This window comes from Scyliorhinus torazame, chromosome 27 (assembly GCF_047496885.1).
Source record: "Scyliorhinus torazame isolate Kashiwa2021f chromosome 27, sScyTor2.1, whole genome shotgun sequence".
Taxonomy (NCBI): domain Eukaryota; kingdom Metazoa; phylum Chordata; class Chondrichthyes; order Carcharhiniformes; family Scyliorhinidae; genus Scyliorhinus; species Scyliorhinus torazame.
In genome coordinates this window covers 14,031,217-14,058,312 of record NC_092733.1, presented here as the reverse complement: position 1 = coordinate 14,058,312, position 27,096 = coordinate 14,031,217, and the positions used below count along the sequence as shown (strand labels likewise).

General features: G+C 45.0%; 1 long non-coding RNA gene across 1 annotated transcript; it reads left to right on the top strand.

Annotated features, from left to right (window-relative positions):
* Positions 1-3,455: 3,455 nt before the first annotated feature.
* Positions 3,456-26,215, top strand: LOC140403218 (uncharacterized). Its single transcript, XR_011938264.1, has 2 exons — positions 3,456-3,695; positions 25,390-26,215. It is a non-coding gene; the product is annotated as an uncharacterized lncRNA (long non-coding RNA).
* The last annotated feature ends 881 nt before the right edge of the window (positions 26,216-27,096 follow it).

The window sequence follows — 27,096 nt, the reverse complement described above, 5'->3', positions numbered from 1 at the left end:
ATTCCATCTCACTCCTGACTTGTGCCTTGTAGGTGGTGGACAGGCTTTGGGGAGTCAGGAGGTGAGTTACTCACTGCAGGATTCCTAGCCTCTGGCCTGCTCTTGTAGCCACCTAAATGTGCATCCAGGAAAAGGGCTGCGACTGGGGGATTACTGAAGTGGCAGGTGGTTTTAGTTCTACCAATGCTGAACTGATTTAATGTTTGATGAGTGGCAGCCAGACACGGTGACAATTGTGAAGTCAAAGGCGATTTCAAAGAGTCAAGTAAAGTTGAGTGGTGTTAACACATACATGCCTATGGATACTGTCACCAAGCTGGAGTAGCTGGAACAGAAACCATAGCTGTTTCTCTCTGCATCCAAGCTGAGGGGCCGCTAAGTAAATTGACACACTCTACATGAGCTCCGACTAAGATTAGCTAAAGCACACAGCAAGGATCGAATGTCCAACCATCCTTCTCAGCTTGCTGCCACTGTCAATTTGTGGTCAGTGGTCAGTCAATTTGCTGGCTATCATGTTGTTTTAAGCTTCAAGACTGAGTCCTCACCCCTGTGCACATAAAGAGGCATCTGCCCGGCACAACTGAAGGATATGCCACTTTCCACTTTGTGCCGTCTTGCTTTATGCAGCTGCGATTTATTGTGCCAAAAGCATCAGAACTATGTGAGTACCCTCGACCAATCCCTTGTGGATGGAATCAAAGCTGCTGGTACACATCTACTTGTTGAATTCAAACAGCTGTGGGACAACGTTTCCCTATCTTCGAAGTGGAAGTGGAAGTGAAAGGAGAGGCCATTCAGTAAAAATATTTTGTACCACCTGATTCCCACCTGCTGGAGCACTCATGGACTGCGAGGAAACTGTCCAACAGATACTGAAATCATCTTTCATTCAGTGCCAGATATCCACTTGAAGCAAACCATTATAAAGCGAAAGCTTAAAGAATACTATTTTCATCTATTTCCAAAAAAGAGCATTTTGTGTGATCAAGTAGTTATCCTTATTTTGCTTTGCAAATCATTTTGTAAGAGTGATTTGGTACAGATATTTTTTGGCAGTGCTATGCAGCAGCTGAATAAAATGCTCTAATCTTCTTAAGGCATTTTCTGTGAAATGTGAGAAATTGCATCACATGCCACAGGGCAGATCTGTGCAGCCATTCCAGCTGTTACATTAGCTGTGTTCACTGTTCACCTGCTTTAAACAGCAGGATATCCAGGTTAAACAGGCTAACTAACAAGCACCACTTTATAAAATGTATCACACAGCAGGCCCTTGCAGCACTCCACTCAATTTTACTTGCATTTCTATAAAATGTCAATTTTCCTTCTCATTCATTTATTCTTTCCAACACTCTTCTGCATCATACACCCTCTCTAATATTCAGCAAGGTTACATGTCATTGCTTATGGGCATCGCCAATGCTTATGTTTTCCAGTAGGATTGGTGACAGAGTGATTCAGGGTGTCTTGAACATTCATTTCACCTTGGTTCCTCTCCCTACTTGGACCTATTTGGCTTCTACTCAATGTCTGCCAGATATTGCAATCAAAACCAAAACCCAGTCTGAAAGGCAATCACACGCACAGTGCCATGCTATATCATTGTGTCGCAATGCAAGAAAGCACCAAGTCATTTTGCTTTATCATTTTTAATTCATATTCATTGCACTTTTAGGACCTTTAATTTCTTGAATAAAGTTTGTGATTAGTAGATCAGTGGATCTTCCCCCCCCCAATCCATCCCAATTTATCCCAGAAATAGCGATTCACTGGTGGTATTCAAATGAGATCCAGCAGTTAACATCACACTCTCTCTATGGGTTGCAATCCACTCTTATTGTGAGTTAAAATCAGCCTTGAAACATTCACAACCACTGCTGAGATCTACTGCTTCACCGCAGAATTTGGACCTTCGTGAACCCTATGGTTTAGCTTCTTTCTCCTCCTCCTTTATCCACTCATGTTCCCACCTTCCTCTCTCTTTTATGGCTCATTGCAGTTGAACCATTGAGCCCAGTTGTCCCAGAAGACTGGGAATCTAACCTGGTCTGAATGGTCCAGCCTTCTTGTTGTCCTTGTTAATACAGCTCAGACCATTGAGCTGTAACTCACTGAGCTGAGAACTGAATCTCAGACTCCAAACGACATTGAGAATTTGCTGTCAGTTGTGTCGGGTAGTTTCACGCATGTTCCACAGGTTCTGAGCTGGCTTGGAGTGTAGTGTAGTAATGATTGGTAGGGCAAATAGACAGCCATATAGGACAACTCACTTTTCAGTTAACCTCACTCACTAGACACCAGGCACAAGGTAGTCAGCGTGTAGCCGATTCTATCCTCTGCAATGAAAAATCCAACAGCCGTAAAAAACATTAGGATATAATGTTATAATGAAGACATCTAAGAGACATTTCCCAATATTTCTCTGGACAATATTCATCCACCATCCCGCTTTTCAATTTTTATTCCCTCTTTTTAGTGTTGTGCATCCCATTCTTTGAATAAGTGCATTATGCGGGCGATCCATTCCTACATTTATTTGAACGTGAAGCCCCAGAGCTTCTGGAGGTCATAACAACCAGGTTATGATGGGTTCAGTACCTTCAGCTTACGCCACACCAGGGAGGAATAACGTGAACCCTGATTTGAACTTAAACTACCCGTCAATGGACCTGAAGCAAATCCTTACTCATAGAGTGATTTAAGTTAAAGGTGGAGCTTTGATGCCTGAGGAATAAAAAGGACAAACCCAGATACTGCTACTTCTTGACACAGTACCACTGTACTTATAAACTTAAAAACAAATTGCAATTTTTCAGCAATCATTTGTCAGAAATCTGCACATTATGAGCAAATAAAATATTTCTAATCAGAAAAGCCGAGTAGACTAAGTACTAACATAATGTTATTTGATAAATGTGCCACAGACCCCATTTTGATAAGTGCTGGAATAGATTTATTACTGATAGCTGCAGTTCTGGCATCAATCTAGGACTGGAAATTTTCAGTATTCTAGTTTCAAGTCAGCTGTGATAGACGAGATCAAGATCTGTGAAGGAGCTGATGGAAAGAACAAGGCTGCAGTATACAGGAGGTTCATTTATCAATTAAAGATTGCAATGCCCTGATATCAGACATGGTAAATATATCAATAAGCTTGAATCATGATACAGACTGATGCCTCCTGTGCTCCCACAAGACTACTTTCCAATTGTACAAACAGAATACACTTCAATGCTTAATTGTTTAAACATAATAAAGCATTTGCGTTTCAACATGTCATTGTCTCACACTCGCACTGCTTGATTTATGTGCTGGAGCCAGTTGCTGGCTTATTCAACATAAATGCAGCCGTCCCCAAAGATATCATCTGTTTCGCCATGGTGTGTGAGATTTCTCGACTCGCACTGTTTCAACATAAACCCCTGTTGGTTACTGAGCTGCTCAACTATATGCTCAGAGCAAGCTGCAGACACGCATCAACATTTCAGACTCCTTCAGAGTTCTACGGCATTTGAAATGACATGGGAAAGCTACAAGCGTAGCAGCTATGATACTGCATTGCACTGAAGCAAAACGTTATTAGCCACAGCACAATGGGCCAGTTTGGCAGCCCTCTTGTGTGGAATTATCATCTTCCCACGCACAACACGGAGCCGGGCTGATGCTTACACAAACAAGGCAGGCTGAGGAAGGTGAGTGAATCTTTCCGTGACGGATTGAGAGACTGAAAACATTTGGATCAAATAAAAATATCTTAAATTATGATTGTACTATTTCCAAAAATATAAAGCTGGATCTTAGATAGCAACAGGATGTCTATGAGGGTATCGGTAGAAGTGACCACCACACAGTTCTGTGGAGACATGGTCCGGTCTTCACATTGAGGATACCCTCCACCGTGTTGCGTAGCACTACCATTGTGCTAAATGGGATAGATTTCAAACAGATCTAGCAACTCGAGACTGGGCATCCATGAGGCACTGGGGATCATCAGCAGCAGCAGAATTGTATACAACTACAATCTGTAATCCCATGGCCCGGCATATCCCCCCACTCTACCATTACCATCAAGCTAAGGCATCAACCATGTTCAATGAAGAGTGTAGGAGGGCATGCCAGGAGCTGTACTAGCATGCCTAAAAATGAGGTGTCAACCTGGTGAAGCTACAATAGACTTGCGTGCCCGTGCCAAGCAGTGAAAGCACCAAGTGATAGACAGAGCTACACAATCCCTAAACCAACAGATCAGGTCTAAACTTTGCAATCCTGCCACATCCAGTCATGAATGGTGGTGGTCACATTCTGTCTATGTCCGTGGAGGGTTTCACCCCCACAAGCCAAAGATGTGCAGGGTAGGTCGGTTGGCCACGCTAAATTGCCCCTTAATTCGGGAAAAAAATGAATGGTGGTGGTCAATTAAACAAGTAGCTGAAGGGGGAGGAGGCACCACAAATATCTCCAGCCTTAGTGATGGAGGAGCCAGCACATCTGTGCAAAGGACAAGGCTGATGCACTTGCAATAATCTTCAGCCAGAAGTGCCGAGTGAATGATGCACCCCAGCCTCCTCCTTGAGGTCTCCAGCAAAACAGATGCCAGCCTTCAAGACATTAGGTGGCTCGAAGGCGCAATGGATAGGGCATTGGACTTCTTGCAGCTGAAGGCATTCAAAGGTTCCCGGTTCGAGTCCCGGCGGAGTCGATTCTTTGTGCGGCGTGGTGGCACAGTGGTTAGCACTGCTGCTTCACAGCTCCAGGGACCCGGGTTCAATTCTGGCTTCAGGTAACTATCTGTGTGGAGTTTGCACTTTCCCTCCATGTCTGCGTGGGTTTCCTCTGGGTGCTCCGGTTTCCTCCCACAGTCCAAAGATGGGCAGGTTAGGTGGATTGGCCATGCTAAATTGCCCCTTAGTGGCCAAAAGTGGTGTTACTGTGTTATAGGGATAGGGTGGAGGCATGGGCTTAAGTAGGAGACTCTTTCCAACGGTTGGTACAGCCTCGATGGGCCGAATGGCCTCCTTCTGCACTGAAAATTCTACGATTCTATGAAGAAACAGCTCAAGGCATTGGATACAGAAATATCTATGGGTCTTAACAATATTCTAGCAATAGTACTGAAGTCTTGTGCTCCAGAACTAGCTGTGCCTCTAGCCAAGATGTTCCAGTACAACTACAACTGGCATCTACCTGGCTGTGGAAAACTGCCCAAGTATGTCATGTCCACATAGAGCAGAACAAATCCAACTTTGCCAATTATTGCCCCATCAGTCTATTCTCAAATATCAGAAAAGTGATGGAAGAAGTCATCGACAATGCTATCGATCGGCACTCATCTCCTGACCTCATTACAGCAAATAAAATGGCTCAATTCCAGAGGTGAGGCGAGAGCCCATGACATCAAGACAGCATTTGATTGGGTATGGCATGAAGGGTCTCTGGCAATCCTGGAGTCATGGGAATCGGGGAAAACTCTGGCTGGAACACCTGGCACAAAGAAAGGTTGTTGTGGTGGTTGGAGGTCAATCATCTCAGTTCCAGGACATCACTGCAGGAGTTCCTCAAAGTCGTGTCCTCAGCCTGACCATCTTCAGCTGCTTCATCAATGACTTTCCCTCCATCATAAGGTTAGAAGTGGGGATGTTTGCTGATGATTACACAATGTTTCAGCACCATTCGTTACTCTTCAGATACCGAAGCAGTCCATGTTCGTATGAAATAATCCAATCATTTTTCCTTGACATTCAATTTTATTACAATTGGTAAATCCCCCACTATTAACACCCTGGGGTTATCATTGACCAGAAACTGACATGAGCTTCCCCCGACTATTTGGACTACTCATAAAAACACTGTGGTTACTGCAGCAGATCAGAGACTGGGAATCCCGCGGCGAGTATCTCACCGACTGACTGCCCAGATCCCGTCCACCACCTATAAGGCACGCATCAGGAGTGTGATGGAATACTCTCTCCAGATTCCTGGATGAGTGCAGCTCCAACAACACTCAAGAGGCTTGACACCATCCAGGATAAAGCAGCCCACCTGACTGTCACCTCGTCCACCACCTTCAGTATCCATTCCCTCCATCATTGTCCCATAGTTGCAGTGGTGTGCACTATCTACAAGATGCACTGCAGCAACAAGACTCCTTTGACAGCACCTTTCAAACGCGTGACTCCTGCCATCTAAGGACAAGGACAGCAGACGCATGGAAACAACACCACCTGCAAGTTGCCCTCCGAGCCACACGCTATCCTGACTTGGAACTAGACCACTGTTCCTTCACTGTCGCTGGGTCAAAATACTGGAGATCTCTCCATAACAGCACTGTGGGTGTACCTATGCCACAGGGACTAAAGTAGTTTAAGAAGGCGGCTCAGCACCAAGGGCAATTAAAATGCTGGTCAATCCAGCAACGCCCATAATCCTATGAAATAATTTTTTGAAACAGTTTTTGAAATTTTTGAGAATTTGTGGGCCAAATTTGATAGCTGCAAAAAATGAGTGTGAGATTTGTGATTAAGCGACGCTCTTTCAATACGATGCAGGCAGCATGCCAACTTTGTACTCCCCTGCTGATTCTGATTGCAGCAGGAGGCACACCTCAGAAGAGGGCCCCAAATCCTGAGCTGCTAACACCAGCTGAAACTAGCCTGAACCTCTGAAAGAGAGATGTACTGTGGCTGGAGAAGTTGTTCAAAACTGATTCTGATCTGAAAAAGACATAAGACTGGCACAACATGCAAGTTGCAGATGATGTAAGCATTAAAATGTTACTTTCTCTGTCTCCCTGCCTACAGAAGATTAATAGCAGAGGGGATGGGAGCAGCAGCTTGAGGCTAGAATACATTGTGATACAATGCATTCGGGGCTGGTTTAGCACACTGGGCTAAATCGCTGGCTTTTAAAGCAGACCAAGGCAGGCCAGCAGCACGGTTCAATTCCCGTACCAGCCTCCCCGAACAGGCGGCGGAATGTGATGACTAGGAGCTTTTCACAGTAACTTCGTTTGAAGCCTACTTGTGACAATAAACGATTTTCATTAAAGATTATTATTATCTCTCAATAGTTCAAGCAAATAGTCGCCGGCCGGGATTCTCCGAAATTCCAGCCAAGTGTTGACGCCGGGGTCAAAACCGGCGCGAGCGACGCCAACATCAACAGGCTTCCGGGCCCAATAATTCTCCTCTTCCTCGGTGGCTAGAAAGCGGCGGAGTGCTGTGCGCTGCTCCGGTGCTGAAAGCTGGCCGTGCACATGCGCGCCACGGCCGGCGGCATCCACGCATCTGCGCCACGACCATCTCCGCGCCTGCCCCCGGGCAACATGGCGGAGCCATACAGGGGCCCGCCGTGGAATGAGCACGCCCGCCAATTGGTAACCTCCGATTGCAGGCCTGGCCACCGTGGAGGCCCTCCCCCCCCCCGGGAGTAGGATCCCCCCGCACCCCCAGCAGGACGGCCCCTGCAGCCAGAACGCCGAGGTCCCGCCGGTTGGGACCCTATGTAAACCACGTCAGCGGGACTCGGACCGTCGAGCGCGGGGAATCGCCGCGGGGCCTGTTTTCAACGGTCCCCGTGTGGGCACGATTAGCGCAGGTTGCCAGAGAATCGGTGGCCCGGTGTCGGAGCGGCGTGGCGGGATTCTCGCGCCCCCCCCCCCCCCCCCCCCCCCCCCCCCGGCGATCGGGTCGGAGAATCCCGGCCACATCTCTGAACCATACAGAATATGGTCACTGTCCACACTGAGTTGCTGATGACAGCTGGGACTTCCTCAGAATTGTAAGCATTGTAACAAGGAAAATAAAGAAAAAAGAGTGAATTTTCTTTCCAAGCTGAACCACCAAGTAGCATAGCTGTTCTGAAGAGACCATTGCAAAAAATCACATTAAAGAAATAAGAACTCAGCTCTACACAGCAATCCACCTTGGAGGATTTCCCAGCACAGCCTTCACCTGCCAAGTCAGTTAGCTTCCACATGTGTGTTCACGGAATGGTAGGGTCCCACGTGTCTGGCCCGCAGAAGAATTGCTTTTGTAATCATAAAATTGCTTGTTCCAAGCCTGATCATCAGGCTTTCCTACAGCTGAGAGGGGGAATACAAAACTATTGTATTTGTCACTGAAATTGAAGAGTGGGTTAAGTTAAACCAGAAAATAATTAATTCTAAATGTCATCCTTCCGACCACGGGAAAAGGATGTTTGAAGAAATTCTGGAATGGGTGACGTGGTTAATTGCGTTCTGGGAGATGATCAGCACAGAGACCCATGTAAGCAGTTCTGGTTTAACATTGAATTTACTGCCAGTTAGTTGTTGACATAAGTTTTAAAGATTTGATAACATGGTCCTCACAACTTCACCCTCGGAACTCTTGTTGACTTATGGGTTCCACAAACAATTGCCCTTTGACACCTCACATCAACAGGCAGTCTTCAAGACTGAGACTGCACCTGTCAGTGGAGAAGGCTCCATAACCCGGAAGATATCTTCAGACACCCCTCCACATAACAATTCCTTCAGGAATCATCGAGTAGGACCGGGGCCCAAAAAGTGACAGGTTTTATTATCCTTTTTCAAAATTTCATTTACAGGACGTGGATGTCATCGGTTAAGCCAGCATTTATTGGCCATCCCTAGTAGCCTATCCAAAAGCTCACAGGCATTGGGGGCCAAAAGTACATCCCCCTATTGCAGCCCAGATGTGATCCCAAAACCAGAAGCCAAATAAAGATGAGAAAAGCCATTCACTTGTTTCAGTATATCTAGCCAAAAAGAGTCACACTTCCACACAACTAGCAGCTCCCGCTCACCTCCCAACCCCCCACCATGCAACATCCACATTTTCGAGTTTATGGTACCTAGCTTCGCTGCTTATAATTTCAGCATGTTGATTTACTCTTTAATGTAAAGAGCTTTCATGCATAAGTCCTAAATTTGCCTCTTACTTGTTTGACCTCCACATCTACACTTGCAATTTAGTTAGAGATCGTTTTCCAAAATGGTCAATTTGTAATACTGTTTATCAATCTATCTTCCTCTAAAGACGATCTTTCTTGATTCCTTTCAATGCTGATTATTTTCGTGGACGGGAAAAGCAAACACTAAATTGGTGCCGTACTAATAAGACTCCTGTTTGAAAGTCTGGAGTTGGCGTACAGTTTTGGTGCGAATTGCTGATTACCATAATTTGAACTTGCCTGGAGAAGCTAAAACAGACACTTGCAAGTTTAGCCCTCAAGCGCTGATGATATGAAATTTTCATAGAGTACCCACTTCCACTGAAGGTATGGAGTATGCTGCTGACACAAAATAGCAGGCTTCAAGATGGTTCAGGGACCAAGTGGGAGAACACACAAGTTCTTGGACACTACAAAGTTATGATGGAGAAGGTCCTTCTACAACTTCAGGGGAAAGGAGTCTTTCTCCCCCTCCTTTTCCCCTCTCCATCAGCAGTGCAGATGGTACTTCTCTGTCTGGTCTCAGGTCCACCTCCTATCCAAGAGGCTCTTTAGCACCTGAGGTATCTGGGCAAAATTTCCTCTTAGCCCCTCCAGCTGTGCCCAGACACCCAGATACTATTGGTCAGCCTTGTGGTCCTTACCTGTAGTGCCTTAGCATCTGTATGATTAGAACTGGATACAATACTCAATATGTGGTCTAACCAGAATACGATACATACATATAGTTTAACATTCTGTTTGCTTTGTTGATTGCTGTGGTTGGACATGACTGTCGAGTCTACTAAAACCCATCAATCTCTTTCTACTTCATCCTTAGCTATTTCAACACCATTCAAAAATACATGTGTTATCCAATTTTTCTTAACTGTGTACAGAACTCAACTGTATTAAATTTCATTTGGCGGGTGGCACGGCGACACAGTAGTTAGCACTGCTGTTTACGGCGCTGAGGCCCCGGGTTCAATCCCGGCCCTGGGTCACTGCCCATGTGGAGTTTGCATATTCTCCCCGTGTCTGCTTGGGTTTCACCCCCACAACCCAAAGATGTGCAGGGTAGGTGGATTGGCCACGCTAAATTGCCCCTTAATTGGTAAAAAAAATTTTTTTTTAATTATGTACTCTAAATTTATTTTAAAAACTAAATAAATTTCATTTGTCATTGTTCTGCCACTAACATTTTCCATTAAACTGATTCGTGATTTACATGTTACCTGCTCAAGAATCTACTTACTCAACATTGCTACATTAAAACAGTGACTTCATTTCAAAAGTCCTTCTTTGGCTGTGAAGAGTTTTAGGATTATTCTGAGATTATTAAAGGTGCTTTATACTTGCAAGTCTTTCTTTGTTAGAAGTCCAGGAGAAAATTGACAAAAGCTTCACATGAAGTCCTTACTGATTAAGTTCAAAGCAGTGAAGGTTTAGGGTAGTTGTCACAAGTAAAGTTATGGCCCAGGTACATCACATTGTCGGGTTTGCACTCCAGGAACCTGTACTTGGAATCAAAATGGTACTGCCAAAATTACATACTGTGTATTCCATTTGCCAACTGATCTACTGGGAGCATTTTAGGCACTAATTAGCTAGACTGTAGGATACACTGCTGAAGATTGAATTGCGATTCAGTGCTAAACCTGAGAAACTTGTCAGCTGCTTATGAAAATTTATCAATTAATCCGTGACAGTGCTATTGGGGAAAAATAGTCACCTGTATTTGAATTGGCAAGTCAAAGACATGTAAACAGTTAGTATCAACTAGCGGACACATGTTTTGAATTTGCAAACTCAGAAACATTGTTTGATTTGGAACAAAAATATAAATTTTACGTTTTAGGGCTAGATTTTCTGGCCCTTCCTGCCGGCGAGATCTGCCGGTCCCATCAATGGCGACTCCCCTATGGCAGGTTCCCGAGTGGCAGGATGGGCGAGCCACGCAAACCTCCATAGACATCGGCGAAACCAGAATAGCCCACCGGCAGCCAATGGTGAACCAGCTTCACCGTTGGAAAACACGCTGCATCCCAGGGGGATCCGGCTCCGGGGGAGTTCCCCAAGGTGGCCTGGCCCGCGATCGGGGCCCACCTATCTGCGGGCGGGCCTGTGCCGTGGGGGCACTCTCACTCCGCGCCGGCCTCTGTAGGGCTCCGCCATGGGCGGCGTGGAGAAGAACCGCCCTGTGCATGCGCAAGAACACGCCGGCTGGTCTATGCATGCGCGGAACCAAACCGGCGGTTCTGCGCATGCGGAAACTCCCTCTGGCCCTCCGGCGGCGGTTGGCGCGGCACCAACCACTCCGCTGCCGGTCTATCCCCCCGGAAGTGCAGAGGATTCTGCAACTTCCGGGCGGCCCGATGTCGGAGTGGTTCGCGCTGCTCTTGGCACCGGCGTCGGGCCATCCGGCCAGTTGCGGGAGAATCCCGCCCAAGATATCAGAAGTGATGTCTTTCCGGACATGTTAGCTATCCTAAATCCCATTTGATTACTTATTACTGCTATGTCCTAAAAATACATGTTTAATGGTTAATAATGATTGCTCAGTCCTATAATTCATCTCAATTCTTAATAAGGTAACTTATGTAAAACTACTCTGGTGGCATGCTAACTATTCAGTTTTAAGAGGTATCATCGCTGAACACCCCCCCCCTTCAGTAGAGACTCCGCTGATGCTCGTAATGGTACCCAGGTGTGATTTCCTCTCCTTTAGCATGCTAATTTATGCATGGTGGAGATCTCCATGGAGTGGGCAGCCCAACACCAAGGTCCGGCGGCGGGCCCCCAACGCAAATCCTGCCCTCCCCCAATCTGCTGACAAGTAGGGGTATCCTCCCACCACCATCACCTGAATAACAGGTCACCCCCCCCCCCCCCCCCCACAGCACGCATGAGGGTGAACTGGTTCCCCCCCCGCCTTTCAAAACCCCATCAGCCATCTGGCTCCCCAGCCCTCCCATCAAACCCCACAGCCCCTCCATCAGAGATCCCAACAGAGATCCCAACAGAGACCCCACATCAGAGACCCTCCATTAGACCCCCATCCGGGGGGGGGTTTGGAAACTCGGGCTTCCAGCGATTTGCATCCTCCCGCCTGCGAGTTTTTAGGCCAGAGATGAGGGCATTTCTTTTTCTCAGAGGGTTGTGTGACTTTGGAACTCTTTGCCTCAGAAGGCGGTGGAAACGGATTCATGGAATATTTTTAAGGCAGAGGTAGATAGATGCTTGTTGGGCAAGGGAATCAAAGGTTATCGGGGATAGATGGGAATGAAGAATTCGGAACACGAATCGATCAGAAATGGGGGTGGATTCTCCATTGCCTGATGCTGGCAGTGGGTTTCCAGATCCGGCGGAGAATGCAGTATCGGCCGAAAAACGTTCATTACTTTGTAAGCTGTGGTATGAGTGATAAACATGGAGTGAGGTGCATTAATTGTGAAGAGGAAAGTGTAAGTTTACCATACCTCTGATGTTCTTTTGTTGTACACAGAACTATATAGAAATTACAGCACAGAAACCGTGTTGGCGTCCATGCATCATGTACAGAAACACGAGAATTAGGAGCAGGAGTGGACAATTGAGCCTCTTGAGTCTGCTTTACCATTTGATAAAATCATGGCTGATCTGGCTGTCGTCTTAACTCCACTTTCCGATCTGTCCCCATAACACTTGACTCTCTTTCTGATCAAAAGTCTATCTAATTAAGCATTAATCATATTTAATGAATCAACCTCCACTGCTCTCTGATGAAGAGAATTCCATAGAACGACTTTCTAAGAGAAAAATGTTTGACTCACCTCAGTCTTAAGTAGGAGACCCCTAATTTGTAGACTCCTCACAAGGGGAAACATCCTCTCAGCATCCACCCTGTGAAGTCCCCTCAGGATCTCATCAATTCAATAAGATCACCTCTTATTCTTCTGAACTCTAAATTGTTACAGGCCCAAATTGCTCAACTTTCTTAGGTAAGTAGACCAGTGGCCTCACCAACTGTAGTTTAACTTTGTATTTCTGCACTGGATTCCCCTTGCAATAAAGACCAATATTCCATTTACCTTCCTAATCACTTGCTGCATCTGCATACCAACCTTTTGTGATTTATGCACCTGGACACTCAGATCCCTCTGTACTGTATATTTCTCAAACTCTCTTCATTCAAATAATATTCGAGCCCCCTCCTCATCCAACCCTATCAAACCTTTATTCCTTTCTCCCTCATGTACTTATGTACGACATGTACGTCAGAGGGAAGCTGTGATCTGAGTGGTTGATAGCAAATCTGCTCCAAATTTAAAAAAAAACACAGCTAAACTCATAAACTTAAATTAAACTAATTAATTAATTAGTGATGGCTGGTCAGGTGATGTGCTTGAGCTACTTGATGTGGGAGCTGGCAGATCCCATTGCGAGCTGCAGCGACCACATCTGCAGTAAGTGTTGGCTGCTCGAAGAGCTCCGGCTCAGAGTTGATGAGCTAGAGTCTGAGCTTCAAACACTGAGGCACATCCGGGAGGGGGAGACTTACCTGGACACTGTGTTTCAGGAGGCAGTCACACCTGTCAGAGTAAGTAGTTTAAATCCTGCCAGTGGCCAGGGACAGCAGGGTGTGACTGCAAGTCAGGCAGGTAAAGGGAACCAGCAGTCAGGAACTCAGGAGCCTCAGCCCTTGACTCTGTCCAACAGGTATGAGGCACTTGCTCCCTGTGTGGATGGCGAACAGGGCTGCAGGAAGGATGAATCAGCTGACCAAGGCACCATGGTTCAGCAGGCCATTCAAGGGGAGGGAGTAAATAGGCAAGTTGTAGTTGTAGGGGATTCTATTATCAGGGGGATAGATAGTATCCTTTGTGAGCAGGATAAAGAGTCCCGCATGGTATGTTGCCTGCCCGGTGCTAGGGTGCGGGACATCTCTGACCGGCTTGAAAGGATACTGGAGAGGGAGGGGGAGGATCCAGTTGTTGTGGTCCATGTCGGTACCAACAACATAGGCAAGTCTAGGAAAGAGGACCTGTTTAGAGATTATAAAGAGCTAGGATTCAAATTAAAAAACAGGTCCTCAAGGGTCATAATCTCCGGATTACTGCCTGAGCCACGTGCAAATTGGCATCGGGAGGCAAGAATAAGGGAAGTTAACACGTGGCTGAAAGAGTGGTGTGGGAAAGAGGGGTTCCTTTTCATGGGACACTGGCATCAGTTTTGGGACAGGGGGGACCTATACCGTTGGGATGGTCTCCACCTGAACCGAGCTGGGACCAGTGTTCTGGCGAAAAGAATAAATAGGGTGGTCAATAGGACTTTAAACTAAAGATTGGGGGGAAGGGAAAGTCAGGGAACCAAGAGGTGAAGTAATCAGTGGGAAGCGTAGCTGCTTAGGAATACAAAAAAGCACGAAAAGACAAAACTCAGGAGAGGTTACGATAGTCCCCATCCCACAAAATATGACACAGTGTATGGAAAGGCTCAGTTAACCAAGGTCCACCACACTAAGAAAACAAAACGGGACGGTCAATAGAGAATTAAAGGTGCTATATTTAAATGCGCGCAGTGTACGGAACAAGGTAGATGAGCTTGTGGCCCAGATTGTGACTGGCAGGTATGATGTGGTAGGCATCACAGAGACATGGTTGCAGGGGGTTCAGGACTGGCATTTAAACATCCAGGGATTCACAACCTATCGAAAAGACAGGGAGGTGGGCAGAGGGGGCGGGGTTGCCTTGTTAATTAGGAATGAAATTAAATCAATAGCACTAAATGACATAGGGTCAGATGATGTGGAGTCTGTGTGGGTAGAGTTGAGGAACCACAAAGGCAAAAAAACCATAATGGGAGTTATGTACAGGCCTCCGAACAGTGGTCAGGACCGGGGGCACAAAATGCACCACGAAATAGAAAGTGCATGTCAGAAAGGCAAGGTCACAGTGATCATGGGGGACTTCAATATGCAGGTGGACTGGGTAAATAATGCTGCCAGTGGACCCAAGGAAAGGGAATTCATTGAATGTTTACAGGCGGGCTTTTTGGAACAGCTTGTGATGGAGCCCACGAGGGAACAGGCCATTCTGGACTTAGTGTTATGTAATGAGCAAGACTTGATTAAAGATCTTAAAGTAAGGGAGCACTTAGGAGGCAGTGATCATAATATGGTAGAATTCAATCTCCAATTTGAAAGAAAGAAGGTAGAATCAGATGTAAAGGTGTTACAGTTAAATAAAGGTAACTACAGGGGCATGAGGGAGGAACTGACGAAAATCGACTGGGAGCAGAGCCTAGTGGGAAAGACAGTAGAACAGCAATGGCAGGAGTTTCTGGGAGTAATTGAGGACACAGTACAGAGGTTCATCCCAAAGAAAAGAAAGGTTATCAGAGGGGGTGATTAGGCAGCCATGGCTGACAAAGGAAGTTAGGGAATGCATCAAAGCAAAAGAGAAAGCCTATAATGTGGCAAAGAGTAGTGGGAAGTCAGAAGATTGGGAAGGCTACAAAAGCAAACAGAGGATAACAAAGAGAGAAATAAGGAAAGAGAGGATCAATTATGAAGGTAGGCTAGCGAGTAACATTAGGAATGATAGTAAAAGTTTCTTTAAATACATTAAAAACAAACGGGAGGCAAAATTAGACATTGGGCCGCTCCAAAATGACGCAGGTAATCTAGTGATGGGAGACAAGGAAATAGCTGAGGAACTAAATAAGTACTTTGCGTCAGTCTTCACAGTAGAAGACATGAGTAATATCCCAACAATTCAGGAGAGTCAGGGGGCAGAGTTGAATATGGTAGCCATCACAAAGGAGAAAGTGCTAGAGAAACTAAGAGGTCTAAAAATTGATAAATCCCCAGGCGCAGGTGGGCTACATCCTAGAGTTCTAAAGGAGATAGCTGAAGAAATAGTGGAGGCGTTAGTTATGATCTTTCAAAAGTCACTGGAGTCAGGGAAAGTCCCAGAGGATTGGAAAATCGCTGTTGTAACCCCCCTGTTCAAGAAGGGAACAAGGAAAAAGATGGAAAATTATAGGCCAATTAGCCTAACCTCGGTTGTTGGCAAGATTCTAGAATCCAATGTTAAGGATGAGATTTCTAAATTCTTGGAAGTGCAGGGTCAGATTAGGACAAGTCAGCATGGATTTAGTAAGGGGAGGTCGTGCCTGACAAACCTGTTAGAGTTCTTTGAAGAGATAACAAATAGGCTAGACCAAGGAGAGCCAATGGATGTTATCTATCTTGACTTCCAAAAGGCCTTTGATAAGGTGCCTCACGGGAGACTGCTGAGTAAAATAAGGGCCCATGGTATTCGAGGCAAGGTACTAACATGGATTGACGATTGGCTGTCAGGCAGAAGGCAGAGAGTTGGGATAAAAGGTTCTTTTTCGGAATGGCAACCGGTGACAAGTGGTGTCCCGCAGGGTTCAGTGTTGGGGCCACAGCTGTTCTCTTTATATATTAACGATCTAGATGACGGGACTGGGGGCATTCTGGCTAAGTTTGCCGATGATACAAAGATAGGTGGAGGGGCAGGTAGTATGGAGGAGGTGGGGAGGCTTCAGAAAGATTTAGACAGTTTAGGAGAGTGGTCCAAGAAATGGCTGATGAAATTCAACGTGGGCAAGTGCGAGGTCTTGCACTTTGGAAAAAAGAATAGAGGCATGGACTACTTTCTAAACGGTGACAAAATTCATAATGCTGAAGTGCAAAGGGACTTGGGAGTCCTAGTCCAGGATTCTCTAAAGGTAAACTTGCAGGTTGAGTCCGTAATTAAGAAAGCAAATGCAATGTTGTCATTCATCTCAAGAGGCTTGGAATATAAAAGCAGGGATGTACTTCTGAAGCTTTATAAAACATTAGTTAGGCCCCATTTAGAATACTGTGAGCAATTTTGGGCCCCACACCTCAGGAAGGACATACTGGCACTGGAGTGGGTCCAGCGGAGATTCACACGGATGATCCCAGGAATGGTAGGCCTAACATACGATGAACATCTGAGGATCCTGGGATTATATTCATTGGAGTTTAGGAGGTTGAGGGGAGATCTAATAGAAACTTACAAGATAATGAATGGCTTAGATAGGGTGGATGTAGGGAAGTTGTTTCCATTAGCAGGGGAGACTAGGACCCGGGGGCACAGCCTTAGAATAAAAGGGAGTCACTTTAGAACAGAGATGAGGAGAAATTTCTTCAGCCAGAGAGTGGTGGGTCTGTGGAATTCATTGCCACAGAGGGCGGTGGAGGCCGGGACGTTGAGTGTCTTTAAGACAGAAGTTGATAAATTCTTGATTTCTCGAGGAATTAAGGGCTATGGAGAGAGAGCGGGTAAATGGAGTTGAAATCAGCCATGATTGAATGGTGGAGTGGACTCGATGGGCCGAATGGCCTTACTTCCGCTCCTATGTCTTATGGTCTTATCTAGCTTCCCCATAAATGCATTTATTATCTCTGTACCGCACGGTATTTTAATTGGTTGAATATGCAAGATAGATACATGTAACATTTTTCTATGTAGTGTTCAACAGTTTAGTGGAACTTTTAGCAAGTTCAGACTGGATTCCTGCTTGTTTTAACAATTTGCCCAATCTACAATAGTTAGAAAATGGCTATACTGCTTAATTATTAGCAACAATGGGAACTACAGGGTTAATGAGTGCAGGATGGAAAGTGGGCACTGTTGATGAATTTCCATAACTGAAGGATGGAAAAATTCTGTCTGATACAAGAAGGGTCAATGCCTTGCTCTATAGGGAATCATATATTGGGAGAACTTAATTGGCTACAGGCTTTTTAAAAAAGAGGTCAGGTCACAATGCAGACTAAAAAAGGCAATGATATTGTGATAAAAGCTATTTTCCCACACACTAATCCTGACATACATATTTAAACTGACATGCTGAAATGTAACAACATGTTTTCTGCTGCCTAATAACAGTTTTAAAAGGACCTGCTGCATAAAATTTCCTGGATTATTAATGCAATCAGAATGGAACATTACCTGCATTCCCTCTAAAGTGAAACCGCCTTTGGAATTCCACATGCTGCTAGGATCAGACTCTGGTGATGCCTTCCCAGTTCCTCCTTAAAATAGTCTGCCAACCATCTAGGGTGAGACTCACATCTACATTTTGATAAATATTCTACACCGACTAACATCCTTGAAATTATATCCCAATATTAGCATTTACCGTCAGGCAGAAAGGGAGAAAATTGATGAGGGGCAGAAAATTGGATGTGGGAGGGGGTGGAAAATTACTTTTAAGAGGTTTTAAGTGTATCATGAACAGAAGGTTCAGCATTTTACACTCTTCTTCCCATCCCGGACCATATAATTTTGTGTGTGGCTGCGCCAGTTTACTGTACCATCATTCAACTCTCTTCCGTTCACAACCATTTCATAATCTGAGCTGTGTGATCAGGAAAGGTGCAGAGAGGAGGTCTGAAAGGCAAAGTCCTGCATCAATTCTCATACTTCATTCAGAAACCAGCCAGGAAGAATAAGGCATAGGGGGCTGGATTCTCCGCTTCTGAGACTCAGCGTGGACACCAGGGCAGGATTCGTGGACTTCCACGACAGCAAAGCCGGCGCGGCACCTGGACCGGTTCAGCAACCGTGAGAAGTTAGCACCGGCGCCACGTGGAACACAATCGATTCCAATGGGAAACAGTGCGGGATTCGCCGGGTCCATGATCGACACTCGGGAGCCTGACAAGCTGCAGCTGCACATACACATTATAGTCCTCAAGTACACTCATCCAAGCCAACAAGATGGCACAGGAGTGCGCCCATCCCGCTGATGGGTCAGCTGGGGCCAGAGGGCACCTAAAGAGGCGCCTTGGGGGAACACCCATATGTGCACAGCTACATGGCTGCCTTGCAGACTGCGACAATGGTGCTCCGTGCCTGTCCACCCTGACCCCACAGCCCATCTCCTGGCCACCGCCTTCGATTCCCCCGACCCTGGCAGAAGCCCCCCCCCCCGCGAACGGCAAGACTATCAGCAAACCATGGCGATGTTGGACACTTTCCGTACACCCCCCTCTCTCCCTCAGCAGCCATGGCGCCTGTTTCACGATTTTTAAAAGCACAAGTAAACCTCGGCGTCAGGATTTTGCCCCAATGGAGGCGGAGCATTGCAGAGGCCCCGGAGGATATCGGGTCATTTTACCCAGAGCGTTGGGATGACTGATCACTTGGAGCTCAGTTTTTGTTGGAAAATAATGGCTGCGATTCAACCAATTAAAAACTAAGTGCGCACTGCTGCCTCATGGCGACGAGGTCCCAGGTTCGATCCCGGCTCTGGGTCACTGTCTGTGGAGTTTGCACATTCTCCCCGTGTTTGCCTGGGTTTCACCCCCACAACCCCAAGATTTGCAGGGTCGGTGGATTGGCCACGCTAAATTGCTCCTTAATTGGAAAAAATGAATTGGGTACTCTAAATTTATTTTAACAAACTATGTGTTGTCGCCAATGGGAAAACCAGTGTTCCCACTGGAGCTGGCAACGCTGCTGAGGTGGCATTCAAAGGGATTTAAAAACTTTTTGGAAGCGGGCTTAGCGTTGGCCTAAACACGTTGACAGATCTCTCTCCTCAGAGATCAGGGTATCATTTTTAAAGGGCACCCTGATCTCTGGATAACATGGCGGCCCCCCACAATCACTGGCAAACTTCCCCCCCTCATCACTGGCAAGGCCCTTCTAAATAGTCACTCCGCCCCGCCCCAATCACTGGCACCCCCCCCCCCCCCCTCCCCAGTCACTGGAGGCTCCCCAATCGCTGGCAAGCCCCCTCTGAATAGCTACCATGCCCCCCTCCCCCAATCATTGGCAAGCCCCACCTCCCTATGTGAGTGACACCCTGTTGTGGGCTCGGCAAATGCACTCCCACCAGGACCGGCCTTCAAGCCCCTTTCCTTCTTCAGGCCCTCCCTTCAGGCCCCTCCACACTTCAGGCTAACCCCCTTCAGCCACACCCAATCCCCCCAGCCCACCTCAGTCCCCCCAGGTGCATGGGCAGCACTCAGATAGAGCACCTGGTCATTGTAGAAAGCTCTTCGGAACAAAGAAACTGCGGTTAGAAACACCTGCTCAAAAAAGGAAGCACTTCAGAATTAATGGAGCATGAAGTGCTATAAAAACAAACAAAGCTTACCCTCATTTGAAATAGCCTGGACCTGTCAATCAAGGGGACTTGTAAAAGGTAATGGATCATGAAATTGAATGTAAACAATGCAGTCCAAAACTTTTAAACTTTCACCTCCGTATGGTTGATCATTGATAGTGACATGCTGGGAGGGATATCAAAAGTTTGCAACACATCAGAGGGAAGACTTGTGACTACAACTTGACATGTTGGCAAATGTTGATTTTCAAATGTGACAGAGGAAAGACTTGCCAGTCAACCCCCATCCTGGGAAAGACCCCCGACTTGAACCCCTCAAACTCAACCCGAACCTCCCCGTCCCCCTCCTCCCTTGAAGGACCCACCTTGGCAGCCTGGAGGTAAGTGCTGAGATGTTACCCATACCCTTGGCCTCCCTCAGAGTCCACGGCACCTGCTCCCGATTGTCAGGACCAGGAGAGGTTGGCGCTTGCAGGACTTTCAGTTGGGGTGGAGGGGGATGGCGTGTGGGGGTGGGGGTGGGGGATACAGGGGAGCATACCGGGAGGCCATAGCACCTGGTCTGAAACTTGGTAAATATATTTAACTTAATGTAGATGCGCTGTAATCAGCTTCTCACCCACTCTGGCCGAGAACCTGATCGAGCCAAGTGCAGCATGCTGGGAGACTCACAACAGGTTTGACGCCAAGCGAAAATCCGTTTCAGTACTAATGCCTCATTCAACGGGCCATCAGGAATCCCGCCTTGGAGAACCTTGCATAAAACTATGAGAAATAACCCTGCTCAACATTGTAGCCATCTCAGATGGCCACTTGCAAAGGACCATGGGAATTATGGCTAACCCAGGACTCAGACACACTCAGAGCTTGTGTGTGTATTTGCAACCCAGATAGCTAGACGCGATCGAAACCCCCGCTCGTTTGCATTCTAATGGCCCATTTCTCCAGAACATAAGGACTGTACTCAGGTAACCGATACAGATGCAGACTAACTGGCACCACTCCCTTTGCTAAGAAAGCCCAAACAGCCAAGGTCAATGACCGCTCAGGACACGCCCAGCCATCAAGGCACCCACCCCTTTATTGGCCAAAATTGAAGGCAGCGATCGGAGCCTGTCGAATTATTGGGTCCAAAGCTAAGGAACGCCCCAAAGAGCGTGAAATCCCAGAGGGATAAAAAGAGACACAGCCATGTGTTCGGTCTCTCTTGGCCCCAGCCTACGCCTAAAACCAAGTGTCGCATTACGACCAGAAGACAAGTTCAAGACCAACGATCGCTACCAGACGGATGAACCCAGCAGAAATGAAGCCACTTCTTCTACCCAGCCACGCAAGATTGAACAAAGGCCTTGTTCATCTGCAAAGAGCCGGTTGCCCTGAAGTTAAGTATAGGTTATTGTGGTTGTTAGGTGTAGTTTAACTTGTAGCGTTTTATGTTGCATGTCGAAGTAATCCTTGTGTGTAAATAAACTATCTTTGAACTTGAACTGACTAACTGGTTATTTGGTCTTTGATCGATTACCGGTAAAACCTTGTGGTGGTATCATTTGATACCTGGCGACTCTGAAAAGCAATATTATCATTAATAACTGCCATATCTAGTTAACTTGGCAACATTATTGGTGCCGATTGGTGGGATAGCATTCCACTCATTAAAAAGAGCAACATTATTGGTGATTCCGGTGCCGATTGATAACAACGCAATCCTATTCTAAAAAATTAACCAACCACAACTCAATTAACCCTAACCACAGGTGGACCTCTTGTGCTCAGTTCAACACACCAGGTTGAGGGAATCAAATCACATGACCTGGCAAATGTTTCTAATAAAATATGAAACATATTGTGTTAGTCTTGCTGCGGATATAAATGTGGAAAAAGTGTTAACTATCTGGATTATAGCATCATTCTCAACTTTTGGGGCAACTGAATATATTCTCACCAGGATTTGAAAGATTGGTGGTGGCGTGTTATATGTCGCTGTGACAACATACACATTTACATAGCACCTTTCCGACTCTGCAAGAGAAATCGAGTAAAGGAAGCTTCACTTGAAGTATTGTATTGATCAGATTTGGCCCACAAAAACTTATTTTTACTTATCAGAAGACTAATTCTACATGGCTATTTCTAAGGATATATGCTGAATCATGAGTCTGTTCTCGTATTGTCTAAAGATTCTTCTGATGCTTGTCTGTAATTTGTCATTTCTACACTAAAGTTTACAACTACCTTATGGAGTGGCGTAAAAGTACAGTCTGGTGTACAGTTTAGAGTATTCAAGATAATTGCACAACTTTTGGATAATGGAAGGCTGCGCTCCCCTTATTAGTTATGCTGTAAAGCCATGGAAACTACAAACTAAAAACCCAAATAATTACACTTGACATTTCACCATCCTATTATATCTCACTGCTTACTTACACTCTTGTCTCAAAGGAAATAGAGCAATTTGTGGCATTTTATGGAGGCATCTCTTCATTATTTCAAAATCTATTTTATATTGGCTACCGCATCCAAGAAGACTTTAAATGTCTTCAGCTCAGCCAGAATAAGTTAATCACTTTTGCAACTGTGAAGCTTGGTGAGCAATATCCAGATGATAACTAGATACCCCACCCAGAATTTAAATACTAACTTTATCTAGGGTAACATGATTCCTACTCTGAAGTTTAAAAGCGTATCCAAACGAGTGGAATTTCTCATGGGCAACTAAGAGTCCAGTTGAGTCCAGGATTAAGTAGGTCGAAGTCGTCAATATATTTAACAACTTGGTCGATAGACGGCATGGTGGCACGGTGGTTAGCACTGCTGCCTCACGGCGCCGAGGATTCGGGTTCGATCTCGGCCCCAGGTCACTGTCTGTGAGGAGTTTGCATATTCTCCCCGTGTCTGCGTGGGTCTCACCCCCACAACCCAAAGATATACAGGGTAGGTGGATTGGCCCCGCTAAATTCCCCTTTAATTGGAAAAAAATGAATTGGGTATGCAAATTTATATTTAAAAAAACAAGGTCGACAATTTTAAAAAATATTTACTGTTACTTCCCGTACCTTACACGCTCAAGTGTTTCTGGTGTGGATCTATATTGTGATAACTCTTTGTGCTTGTTGAGTGATGTGTTCCACAGATCATATTTGTTCCTGACAACTATTTGATCAACAACATTACATGGCTGATGCAATTATCAATTTGGAACTCTGCACTTTAACAAAGTTTGATATATGGATGAGGATATGCACTCATGGTGGGATTCACGGTCTGATTATTTTAATGCATTGGAATAGTTTTTAATACATCATTTTAAATAAATCTCTGTGCTAGGGTAATCTTTTTTCTTTTTATCGTAATTTATTTGTACGTAATTTTTTAATGACCCAGCATTGTAATGAAGTGAATTTCCGCATGAACAATAAAGTAAAATTGGCTATAAAATAATGAGGAGCATAGATAAGGTAGATAGTCGACATCTTTTCCCAAAGGTAGAGGAGTCTAGAACTAGAGGGCATAGGTTTAAGGTGAGAGGGGAGAGATACAAAAGAGACCAGAGGGGAAACTGTTTCACACAGAGGGTGGTGAGCATCTGGAACGGGCTGCCAGAGGCAGTGGTAGAGGCGGTACAATTTTGACGTTTAAAAAGCAGTTAGACAGTTACAATGGCAGGGTGGGTATACACGGATATGAGACAAATGCGGGCAAGTGGGACTAGCTTAGTGATAGAAACTGGTCGGCATGGACAAGCTGGGCCAAAGGGCCTGTTTCCATGCTGTAAACATCTATGACTCTATGAATTGAATTGTGCAATTATCCATTCACAAAATGTAAAAAGATAATAATTCTTTATGTTACTTATTAATTATGGATTTTAAAATACCAATATTAGCAGTCTCACAAAGAACGCCTAAGGGATACAACGCTATTAAAAGCTGGATGTGCCATCTTATAAATCATCATTAGCGTTCCTACTGTATACACAACCTTTACACAAACTTTAAACAGTACTACTGATATGAAAAGCTTTTATTTTGTGTCATAATTCAACTTGTTTTCCTACACAATGACTTGAGAATTAATGGCTGCTAGATCAATAGTTGAGGAAAATATTGCGTTGAAGGTTGGAACAAACACAAAAAGGCATCAGAGCTGGACAATGTCAAAGAAAGTATTGCTGAGACTATATTTGTAATAGTTTTGAGGTTAGCTATTTATAGTGAGAGCAGACCCTGTTGAATCATTCCCTAATCCAACACTATTCCAACAAAGGTCTGGAGTTTGTTCATTGCATCCCATCAGGCGCTAGATAAACAACTGCAACAGAACAACTGTGGGAAAATATTTTACATCTCAGCAGAGTGTATATGGCAGCCCTGAGGAAGTTGGCTGCGAGGACTCTGTTGTTCTCATCCAGAATTTTTTCCAGACTATATTCTTAAAGCAGGCAGCCTTGACAGCAGGAATATAACATTCTAATTCCAGTGCTGTTAATAACTCAATTTCTTATTTTACATAAAATGATACCTGTTTACTTTAATGGGGAACGGTGTCACAGTCCCACAATTGAGGATTAGCAGCCGCTGAATTTGTCAATTTACATATAGAGCTGGATTAAGGGATATTTCAATGACCTCATACATATAGCAAATAATCAGGGGTTAGAGGGTACATATACTTTATAAGAGTGATACAAGAAAATATGCAGTTTAAAAATTGTATACTTTTAACAGTAAATCACTTTGAATAAAATGTTTGCACAAACCATACTACAATTCCCGCTTTATAAGTATGAGCAAATCCCCTAATTGTAGAAGAATGTCATTGGTGTAACTTAGTTCACATCACAACTGTGAAAATTGGGATCTGATTGAGAGACTAACATTATTTTATAATATGATTTTACAACAATGGAAAAAATTATAACCCAGCAATAAATGTTTGAGTTCTAATAGATTCAAACTTCAGAAGCAAACTTTGAACAGTTTGCACTAATACATTCAAACTTCAGAAGCAAACTTTGAACAGTTTGCACTAATACATTCAAACTTCAGAAGCAAACTTTGAACAGTTTGCAATTGTCATTATTGCTCCATCTCTCTTTCCCCTCCATAAATGAATCACTAAGTCAAACTTGCGACTTTTTACTCTTTAGTTTGTTTTCTAGCTTACTGCTGTGCAACAGGTGCACTGAAGGGGTGGTGTGGTGGCGGTGAATCGTGAATAGAAATTTGTGACAAAAGACTTCACAATGCCCGTTTGCTGAATAGAAATATAAATATCCAAAATATATTCCAACTACAAAAACGCCATTCATGCCTTTTAACAATATGTTTTGGTTCATAACAGGTGCAGCCAGATACAACTATAACAAGGGTGGAAGGCTCGCAAATTCGATCCTGCTAATTGCTGTGGATTTCAAGAACCCTCGACTGCACAAGGACAAGGTTCTCTGATCCTTTAATACATGTCCTGATACAGCAAGTCATGGTTAAATGTACATCTGATTTCTACCTGGTCAGGAAAGAGTATTGGACATTGTATGGCCTGGCAGAGAATTAGCAGCAGGCAGAAGTGACGTGTAAAGCTTTGCTGTCAGCATTCTGCAAGAACATCTCGGACTGAAACAGGATGTTCCTGTGTTCCTGGCATAAACTGGAACCTGGCTTATGTACCAGAAGCTCCCATAGTGCTGTTCCACTAATAATCAGATACTCTGCGCTGCTGTAACAGCTGGACTTTGGCTTTCAGTGGGGAATCATTCATTAGCAGCACTGTGCTACAGGGTTCTGGGCTACACAGAGGCAGGAGTGGTTATTGTTTGTTAATATTCCTTTGTTAATGTTTAAGCAAACAAGTAGGCCCTCACCGTTTCAAAGATTCTACCTCTTATCAAATGGATTCCAACTGATCAAATGGATGTTGTCTTTCCTCAAATTCCACGTTCATTTAACACACAGTTTTAGCATTTTAAAATAACTTGAAGAACATAATGCATCTAATCTCCACCTACCCCCACCGGATAACTAATCAGCTGCAAGAAGCCAGAGGAACACTTCTTTTAAAACTCTGAAATGGCTTTCTTCAATGTGTGCATTAGTGAAATGTGATGGGGTTGTGAAGTTTGTCCCATTTCAGACAGCTCCTATTACAAATAAAAGCAGGAAATATTGTATACCTCTGGTGCACTGGGGATAATGTTGGCAGTGAACATAGTGTTAAACGTGTAATTTTGGCTTTGCAATCGGTTAATGACCTTTCCCAATATTAATTTCCATTAAGTTCAATCAATTCCTCGAGAACTGTGGGCAGCACGGTGACGCAGTGGTTATCACTGCTGCCTCACGACGCAAGGTACCAGATTCGATCCCGGCTCTGGGTCACTGTCCATGTGGAGTTTGCACATTCTCCCCGTGTTTGCGTGGGTTTCCCCCCCACAACCCAAAGATTGGCCTTGCTAAATTGCCCCTTAATTGGAAAAAATGAATTGGGCACTCTAAATTTATACATAAAAAAAGCATTCCTCGAGAACTTTGGCAGAACGCGAAAGGTGAATCATCACAACTTTGCGAAGGAAAATAATCTGGAAATGTTTGACAACACTTTTGGGATCAATGAAATGGCAGCGAAACTGATCTTATGCAGCTGTGTAAAACGGGTGGTTTCAAAAGACCCATTTTACATTCCTGCTTCAGTAAGGACACGCCAAGCAAAATAAGAACAAAGATTTATTTACAAACGATATAGTTATGTACACTTGCCGGTAAACCCCTACCGGGTTCCTGCTTGATCAGTGTCTTACTGGCCGACCTTGTATACACTGGGTAATTGAGATACACCCTAGCGGGGGAGCTCATACTCCACAAATAGCACGGGGAAGACAGGAGGCAGGATTCTCCGATTGGCCGGAGAATCCCCATTTGCGTCAAACTCGGGGACAGCGGTGCTTTTGTCATGCTCCTCCCCCTCAAAAATGGACGCCACCTGAGGCCCTCGCCGGATATTCCACCACAATGGCCGAGTTCCCGATGGTGCGGAACACTTATGGTATTTTTT